We start from the raw sequence: 9,060 nt of genomic DNA, 5'->3' as shown, positions 1-9,060 counted from the left end.
AATATAAAATCTTGAGACCCAAGACTAAATTGAAAAAAAACTCAAATCTCAGAGGTAAAAATAATATTGTAACATTTTGAAACATAAGAACTAAGTTGCAAAACTCAAAACTTTAGAACTAAACCTATAACATTTTAAAACCTATGTACCTAGAAATTAGAGCCAAAACCTAGGGACCAAAAAGTTGTTCCCCAGGTTTAAATACTAATTTGGTCTTTATACTTTTATTTTCGTTCTTTATAATTTTAAAATATTCATTTTGGTTCCTATATTATAAATTTTTGTCTATTTTATTCCTTATACTTCTAGGCCACATTTGCACCCGTTAAAAAAGTAATCCATCCATGGTAATGTAAAAAGTGATTCCCAATTAATTATTTTTGTTGTTATGTGTTTGCTTTCTGTAATTATAATGAAATGTGAGGCCCACCTTGATTTTTTTTAAGAGGTATTGTAATTAAAGTGTGGGATGGGAGAATCGAACCTCAAACCACGAGATTGATAGTATGAACATTATGCCAATTGAGCTACGCTCTAATTAAATCGTAATTAAATAATTAAGTGTGGGGTGGGGCCCAACTTAAAATTTGTAATCCAATCGTGTAATCTAATTAAGGAATGAATAATGCTTTATCTGATTATGGTTGAAAATTATACGAGATCCACTATCTTTACCGTTATCATTATCATTACCATTACAAATATTGTTACTGTACTATACAAATACTATTACTATAATAGTATGAAATTTGTGAACTTGCCACATTTATTGTTACATTTATTGTTATCATAACCGTTATGATTAAGTAGTAATGATAATAATAGCTGTAAGACTAACATGTGATAGATTCATAAGCCTAGAACAATCTAATTATATTTGTGATTTAGGTTTATTCTGATTTATCCATCAATGAAATTTCATTTTGATTACACCACTTTTTATTACGATTTAAGAAACGTGGTCTTAAAATGTTATTTTTAGTCTTTATACTTTCAACCTTGGTTCATTTTGATTTTTAAACTTTCAAAAAATAATCATTTTGATCACTTAAATGAAAAAATTAATAAAAAAGAAGGGAACGAAGTAGTTACTTTTTATAAATACCACGACTAAAATGAATCAAAACTAAAAATATAAAAAAGAAATAAAAAGGTTAAAATAAATATTTGAAAAAATATAAAAATCAAAATGAACCGAAACCAAAATGAGTAAATCAAACCTAGAAAATATATGTATATAAATATTAAACAAAAAGTAAGGGCAGTTCTGTAATTCAAAATGGGGCACTCTTCTCCGCCGCAGATTCCGGCGAGTCAGCCGGTTTGGTCTGACGCGTTGGCCGGACCACTCGTTTTGTTTTATGTTCGGGAATAGCGCCGCCCACTGCACGACCTTTCAAACCAGACCCACGCCTTCAGAATATTATTTTTAAACCAAAAATTTTAAATGAAAATAGAAAATAAAATATATGTGAAATGAATTTGCATTGCAGATAAATAATGGCGAAATTGAAATTAAATCAACAAAAAAGAAAAAAAAAGGTTCAGAATCCGATTTTATTCTTGCCAACTTGAATCCGACGATTCCTATTGGCTGCCTGCACGATCACTTGTTTGGGGAAAAAAAGAAAAAATAAATTCTTCTTTTTCTTTTCTATTTTCTGGAATTTTCTGCTCACCAAACATATTCTTTTTTTTCTTTTTTCTTTTTTTTTTTAAAAAAATTAAATAATATGCGTACGTGGAAGTGGCGTTTTGGGATTGTTCCCACGTGCGTGGTGTTTGGATTGATTGGAATTTTTGGACGATTGGGATTCTCATTATTCAAACACTTCCACGTGTACATTCCCTTTGGCCCACTTAGGCTAATTTTATATCAACCAATGACAAAAATAATGTTTTCTCATTACCATATCCATAATCTAGACATTTGGAAGGGACAAGATAATTCATAAAACAGTTATTATTATTATTATTATTTTTTTTATTTTTTATTTAGCCCAACAGAAAATAACAGACAAACCGGAGAAAACCTACCATCCCAAACCACATTAGCACAAATGAGAGAGAGAATACGATCCGAAAAAATATTCTTACAAATCAAATAACAACTTTGAAAGAAAATCAAAGCTATTAGAGCATGGACAAATTTGTTCTCCAATTCAGGGATGTGACAAAAAAGAGCAACATTTATAGAGTTACTAAAAAAAATTCAATTAGAAATACTGCTTATTGTTTAAAAGATTAATCATTTCAAACAAATTTGACTCTACTTCAAGTGGCAAATTAGTCTCGAATCATCTCGCTCAACTGTTTTTAGCCCTTTCTAGCATTGCATCTGCTTTCAGCATTCTAACACCCCACTCCTTCCTTGTAACCTTACAGCCTCTCAGAATTGCATCAGACTAGTCTATTAACACCATGAATATAAAGTTGATTGGTACGCCTAATTAATAGTTAATCCAATTGTTTGTCACTTCATGCTAATTTGATCAAAAGTAGCATAATTCAAACATGTCAGATTAACATTTTGTTAGAAATATTTGTTTAAGGGTATTGTGCCTAATGCTCTTTGTGTTGTGAATCTTGTTAATCTCTGGTTTGTTCTTTGAGATAGTTTTATCTTTGATGGTTCAAATAGGATTCAATTTCTGATCCTACAAATTTTTTTCTTGCCTTATTTGGAAATCTTATCGGCTTATTTTCTCGATCTTTCTCCTTATTAGACTATTACAGATCTGAATTAGAGCTTTTGGGCCTATTCTTTATGCTGTGCATATTTTAAGGTTTGGGTGCCTTCTCTTTAGGGTTAGCTGTTTTGGAAGATTAATAGAACGGTTTGTCTTGTGTGCATTTTTTTTTAAATACCACTAGTGTATCAATCTTACATTGGAGGAGATTGTGGTGTTGTCGATGTTGAGACTTATTCTAAATTTTATTGGTTTATACTTTGACGTTTTTAAAAACGATTCTTGAACTTTGGGAGAGTCTAAGTCTTTCAAATGGAGCGATCTACATTTGAAGGTGGAAAGATATAATTGTCAGAAAGAGGGAGTCTCATCCTAAGAGGAGCCTAAGATACATTGGGAGAGTTTCGTGCTTAGGGGGTGTGTAAGCATTCTGCTACTAATTATTCACATACTTAGAGGGCGTCTAAGTTTTTTGAGAGGGAGCCTCATACTTTGGGGGAACTCTAGATGATCTAGCAAAAAATTGAATTGTGTGTCATTGTAAATGTTATGTCTATACATACAAGTACAACTTGTAATTGCTTTATGTTAACCACAGAACTAAATATAAATACAAACTTCAATTTTATTAAGAGTATCATAATTAATTAAAACCTTTTAAAGTTTTAAATGAAAGTGACTAAAGTATATGATTTAAAAATTAAAATTTTAAATTATTGTGTATATTTAACTAATATTCTTCTTTTGTGGAAACTGATTGCCATGAAGCTTCAAATTTGATCAACGGTCTTTCTTCTTCAATGAATGAATGTTTATGGCTAACTGAAATTTGGGAGAAATTGGAAGAATTCAAAGAGATTAGGGTAATTAGTTAGCGGATGTAGTTAAACAATTTGATCAGCCGTCTTTTTTCTTCAAAGTTGAAAGTACAAATTTTAAATTCTTTTAAAAGTAGATAAATTAGTTTTAATTTTTTTACCAAAATTATTTAGGACAAAACGTTTTTATGTTAAAAGAAAACTACTATCAAAATTTATTGTTCTAAACTCACTAAAAATGTTAGAATATTACCATTGTTAAAATGAACACATTTTAACAAGTGAAGGAAAAAGTTTAAGTTTGATCTCCATATTCACGTATTCTGTCAACTCAATAACACAATCAATAAAAAGAATATCCAACGATCTTCTTTGATGGAATAAATGTTCAAATTCTAACTTCAAAATCGTTTATTGTTATATTCTTTTAGAAAGATAACATTATCATATATTATAAATCCATTCATTATGCATACTCATTTTATTATTAATTAAAAATTTAATAACAAATTTTAAGTCTTTCTCCAACACAATATCATATACAATTTCCCTAATATAATCAATTATATATGGGAACAAAATATCTTATGAACAAACATTGTTTTATATAAGATATTTCCTTGATAATGTCGATTTTATTTGATGATATTTTGTTCAAAATAAACGTGGCATTGTTTAATCTTAATAGTACTAAGTCATAATAAGATCCAATCGAAAACCATTCCCTATATAATAGAATATGACCCCATGCATATGCAACATTCCTATTTTTTAGAATATTATTATATTAAATTTTCTTGTAATAAAAATTGAAAATTATACTCTTCTTTATATAATCCACAAATAATATATTCCTATGTTTTTTAATTATAATTTGAAGCATTCATATCATTTATTGCTTACCTCATTTAAAGCACTCTAGCTTGTGTTTTGTTTTTTCTCTTATTTTTTTTAAAAAACATATCTTTCTATTAAATTGTCCATTATTGTTTCATAGAACTTGCTACGTATGCTATTAATACCAACTTGATTGAGAATTAATAGCACAATCTAACAAAATAAGTCTAAAGAATCAACTTAAAGATTTGATTGATAGATTGTTTAAGTTGTGGAAGTGTAATTTGCAACTATCTTTTTTTTTTTTTTTTTAATTTACATTTCTTAATGGGATTACTCCATCAACTTCTTATAACATACACGTTGTTGCAATTAACATTTTGTGGATCTTAAATTTTAATGAAAATCAATGTGGTATATTTGTCAAAACAATTATATTAAATTACTAATTAGAAGTAATACAATAATTATTTGATGTATGCATCTAATAAAATTACTGATATTAGATTAAGAACCCATACATCAAATAAAAATGTATTTAACATCATAATTGTGATAAGAGATGTACACATATAATTTAAATAAATAAGTCTAATTACATAATTGTCCAATTTTTCATATTTTTTACATGAATAGTATAAGCTATTACTTCACACAAAAGTCTGACTCAATTTACCTTTATTTAAACTTCCTTACCATATATATATATATATATATATATATGGAAATAAGCATGTAAAAGAAGTTTCTTGCAGTTATGAACTTCCCAAAAAGGTTCTCCTAAAATCCGAAAATTCTTGCCCTCGTTAATGAAAGCAAAAATCGACAAGAAGTTTCGAAATAGAAAATAAGACATTTGATATACACAGTAATGCGATTGTACATTTACATTTTCCAGTATATGTGTAAACACATACAAAAAAAATCATGGTATATGCGATATATTTTTACATTTTTTAATATATTACTAATATATTCGACATCCACTTGAGATCTCAATAGAGATGTGATCAATTTTCAATTAGTAATATACAAGAAAATAAACGAAATCTCTTAAAATGAAGAAGCTTTAATTTGAAATATCCTACGTTAAATGAATTTCAAGTAAAAATTTGGAAATTATGTTAATAAGGTTAAAATTTTTATTGATTAGAGATAATGTAATGGATGGTATTTTAAAAAATAAAATCCTTATATAATTAATAGTAAATTTGAAAATGATATATTTTGTTACTTTAATATATTATGAAGTTAAAAGATAAGAGAAAATTTATCAAAAGATTAAACACACTTCAAAAAAATGTCTATGGTGGCGATTCTTTTGCAACGATTTTAACTGTGCTGCAAGACTTTATCCTATCGCAACAATTTTTAACAACACATCTACTAGCCGCTGTAATTTATATATATGACAACGTTTTATTTACAATAATTGTGCAAATGTTGCAATCTATATACAATTGCAAAAATTTTCAATAATGATATATTTACAGATTGCTACAAAATGTCTATCACAGCGCTTTAGTTCCAACATTTGTAGTAACTGTTTTAATAGAGTATATTCAATAGTTATATTACAACGTTTTGGATGATGTAGCAATTATATAAAACCACTACAATAATTTTAATAACAACATATAACAAAAGTGCTACATCTATGCATATTGCAATAGTCTATTGACAATGATATAGAAACTGTTGTTGACATATTTATAAATTGTTGCAATAGAGTACATTGCAAAAATTAATTTGCAACACATATTACTTGTTAAAATGCAATTTACGAGAAATATTGAGTATTAAGTTTATCTTAAATTCAATAATTTATTATGTCTGTTTTTATTCAATCATGTGTAATCTACCTACTAATGTAATTTAATGCACATTAAAAACGTCCCAGCCTATGCTACTTTTTAGGGAAAAAAGAGAAATGTTTGTGACAAATTTGAAAATGAATATTAGATTCTAACTTTTACATTTATTTTATTTTGTTTCGATTTCTAATGTTCTATTTTAGTCATCTTTAACTTTTTAAATTAAATATTAACATACATTTAAATCATCAGATAACATACACTTAAATAGACAAGCATTTGAAATCCATGTATGGTAGAGACCAAAGTAGGTGTTTCCTTTAGTCCTCAATTAAGATTCAAAATGTTATATTTTTACCCATAAAATTTGGATTTAATTTTCATTTGGTCTTTAAAAAAAAATTACACTTAGTCCCTAAGTTTCAAAATGTATTAATTAATTTTAAAGAGGATGAAATGCTAGTTGAGATCTAATTTAATCATTATTAATTCAATTCTTTTAAATTCGTTAATAGACATTAGTATCAAGGTCTAAAAATTAATATTTAATGAAAGATTAAGGGTAAAAGTATAAATCTTGAAACCTAGAAATTAGGTGAAACAAAACAAAAATTTATATTTAAAATTAGTTGTTATATTTTAAAATTTGTTTGGCAATAGTATCAAAATGCTATCTTTGTTTCATTGACTAGTGAAGCAGTCAAAATACTTTGTTTCTCCCTACTCTGAAGTCAGAATCTTTGTTGATACATATATATTTTTTAATTTTATTTTTTCTATTTCAATTTCATTTTTATATATATTCCCCCATATTATTTTTTAAATTTATTTATTAAAAACACACATCATTCTCTTAATTTCATTTATAAATGTTCTAATATATATTTTGATATATTATTTTAATTTTAATTTATTTTTAATTTTGGAATCTATATATATTTATATATTGTTTTGAATTTCAATACACTAAAAACTAGTTTTAAAAACTTAATTCTATTTTATTGTTTTTTCATATATGTGTATATATAAATAAATATATAAGCATTGTTTAATCCTTAGTAAATTATTTTAAGTATATAAATAAAGATCTTGAATTAATAAAATTTAATAAAACTCAAAACTCCAGGAAACCAGCTCCATGAAACCTTTCCATGGTTAATCAATTAGTTTTCTATTTATTGGCAATATGTTTTGGGAGACCTATGATTGTTCTAAGGATAAAATGTTGTCGCCATATAATTATCATTCTATGTTCTTTAAGAAATTATCATTCTAGTAATATCTTTCAATATGAAAACCCTAACAAATTGAAATTAGAATCACTAAAACTCCCAAATTAAATTGATTTAAACTCTAAGCCAAACTCAAATTCAATTCAATCGCTTACCTTCTTTTATCTGAAAAGAAAAATTACTTAAAAGTGTTTTTCTTTTTTTTTTCTTTATTTCTTGAATTTTGTTGGTTGATAGAGATGTGAAGAAAACAAATAGAGTAGAATTCTTGAGATGAGGAATCTAAAAGGGAAGGAGGGAAAAGAAGAAGAGTTTTGACACAAGGTTAGAATTCTAGTTCTTCCAGAGTGGGATCTCATTGATGGCTCGGGCCCCCCGGAAGGGGGCCTTCTTCGCCTTCCACCTAAGCTACGCAGGAAAGACCAAGCCAATCCCAGGGAACAGTGAAGCTTCATAGGGTCTTTCTGTCCAGGTGCAGGTAGCCCGCATCTTCACAGACATGTCTATTTCACCGAGCCTCTCTCCGAGACAGTGCCCAGATCGTTACGCGAAGATTAGTCTTGTTCCTATACAATTCTTATGTATGTGAATACGAATCCATTTTCCTTTTTCTACGTAATCAATCTTCTCATATACGATTATGTCGATATCAATGGTGACTCATTATTTCGATGAATCATTTCTTCGGACTGAAGAAGATTATGTAAACACTTACTCGAAATCTCAGTTATCAGATTCCATTGTGGAAGACACAATTTTTTCTGAAGAATTCGCCATGATATACACTCTAAGATCTTTTTTCAAATCTTCTGGTCCCTGCGGAAGAATGGAAAAAGAATTTCACGTTCTTCCTTTCGCTTTCGGGAAGGGAGGATTAGAATTCTTGGAATGAGGAATCTAAAAGGGAAGGAGGGAAAAGAAGAAGAGTTTGATGGGGTTGGAGAATCGAGATTGATTGAAGAAAAAAAATATAGAATTTGATTGTGCAGCCGTGGTGGAATTGAAGAGGTGCAAAGGTGAAGGAGAATAATAAAATGGAACAAATTTAAAAAAGAAAGAACGAAGAGAAAGAGTTGAGGTGGTGCAATGGGTAATTTGAGTTTAGAAGGTGGAAAAAACAAGTTGTTTGATCAAATGAAAAAAACAAATTAAGAAAAAAAGAAAGGGAAGATGTGATTGGAAAAGTGAGTTGAAAAAAAAAGTGATTGAACTTAAAAAAAAAAAGGTGAAATTGAGGGAAGAAGAATTGGTGGTGCTGTGAGTTTTATTTTGGAATAATAGAAGAAGGTCCAAACGATTTGAACTGAATTTAAATTTGGTTTAGGGTTGAAATTGAGTTGATCTAGAGGTTTTTAGTGATTGAGAATTAGGAGTTTTCATCCCACTCTTCTGTTTAGGAAACCATTTAGACACCAATTTTGACTTGTTACTAATTTCTTATAAAGCTCTTAACATTGTAATTAGTTATATTATTTTGTATGTGTTAGTACTTAGCCTTGTAATTATTTATATTATTTTATATGTGTTCTTGTAACTAGTGATACTACTTTGTATTATTTTGTTTTATATATGTGGTAACCTTATCATGCATGTGTTATAGGTGGTTCACGTGAAATGCACATGACACTAATTTTTATCCTTCTTTCCTTGAATTTTTCTAGGTCAATTA

The sequence above is a fragment of the Benincasa hispida genome, chromosome 4, assembly GCF_009727055.1.
Source record: "Benincasa hispida cultivar B227 chromosome 4, ASM972705v1, whole genome shotgun sequence".
Lineage (NCBI taxonomy): Eukaryota > Viridiplantae > Streptophyta > Magnoliopsida > Cucurbitales > Cucurbitaceae > Benincasa > Benincasa hispida.
Note: the sequence above shows the minus strand (reverse complement) of the source record.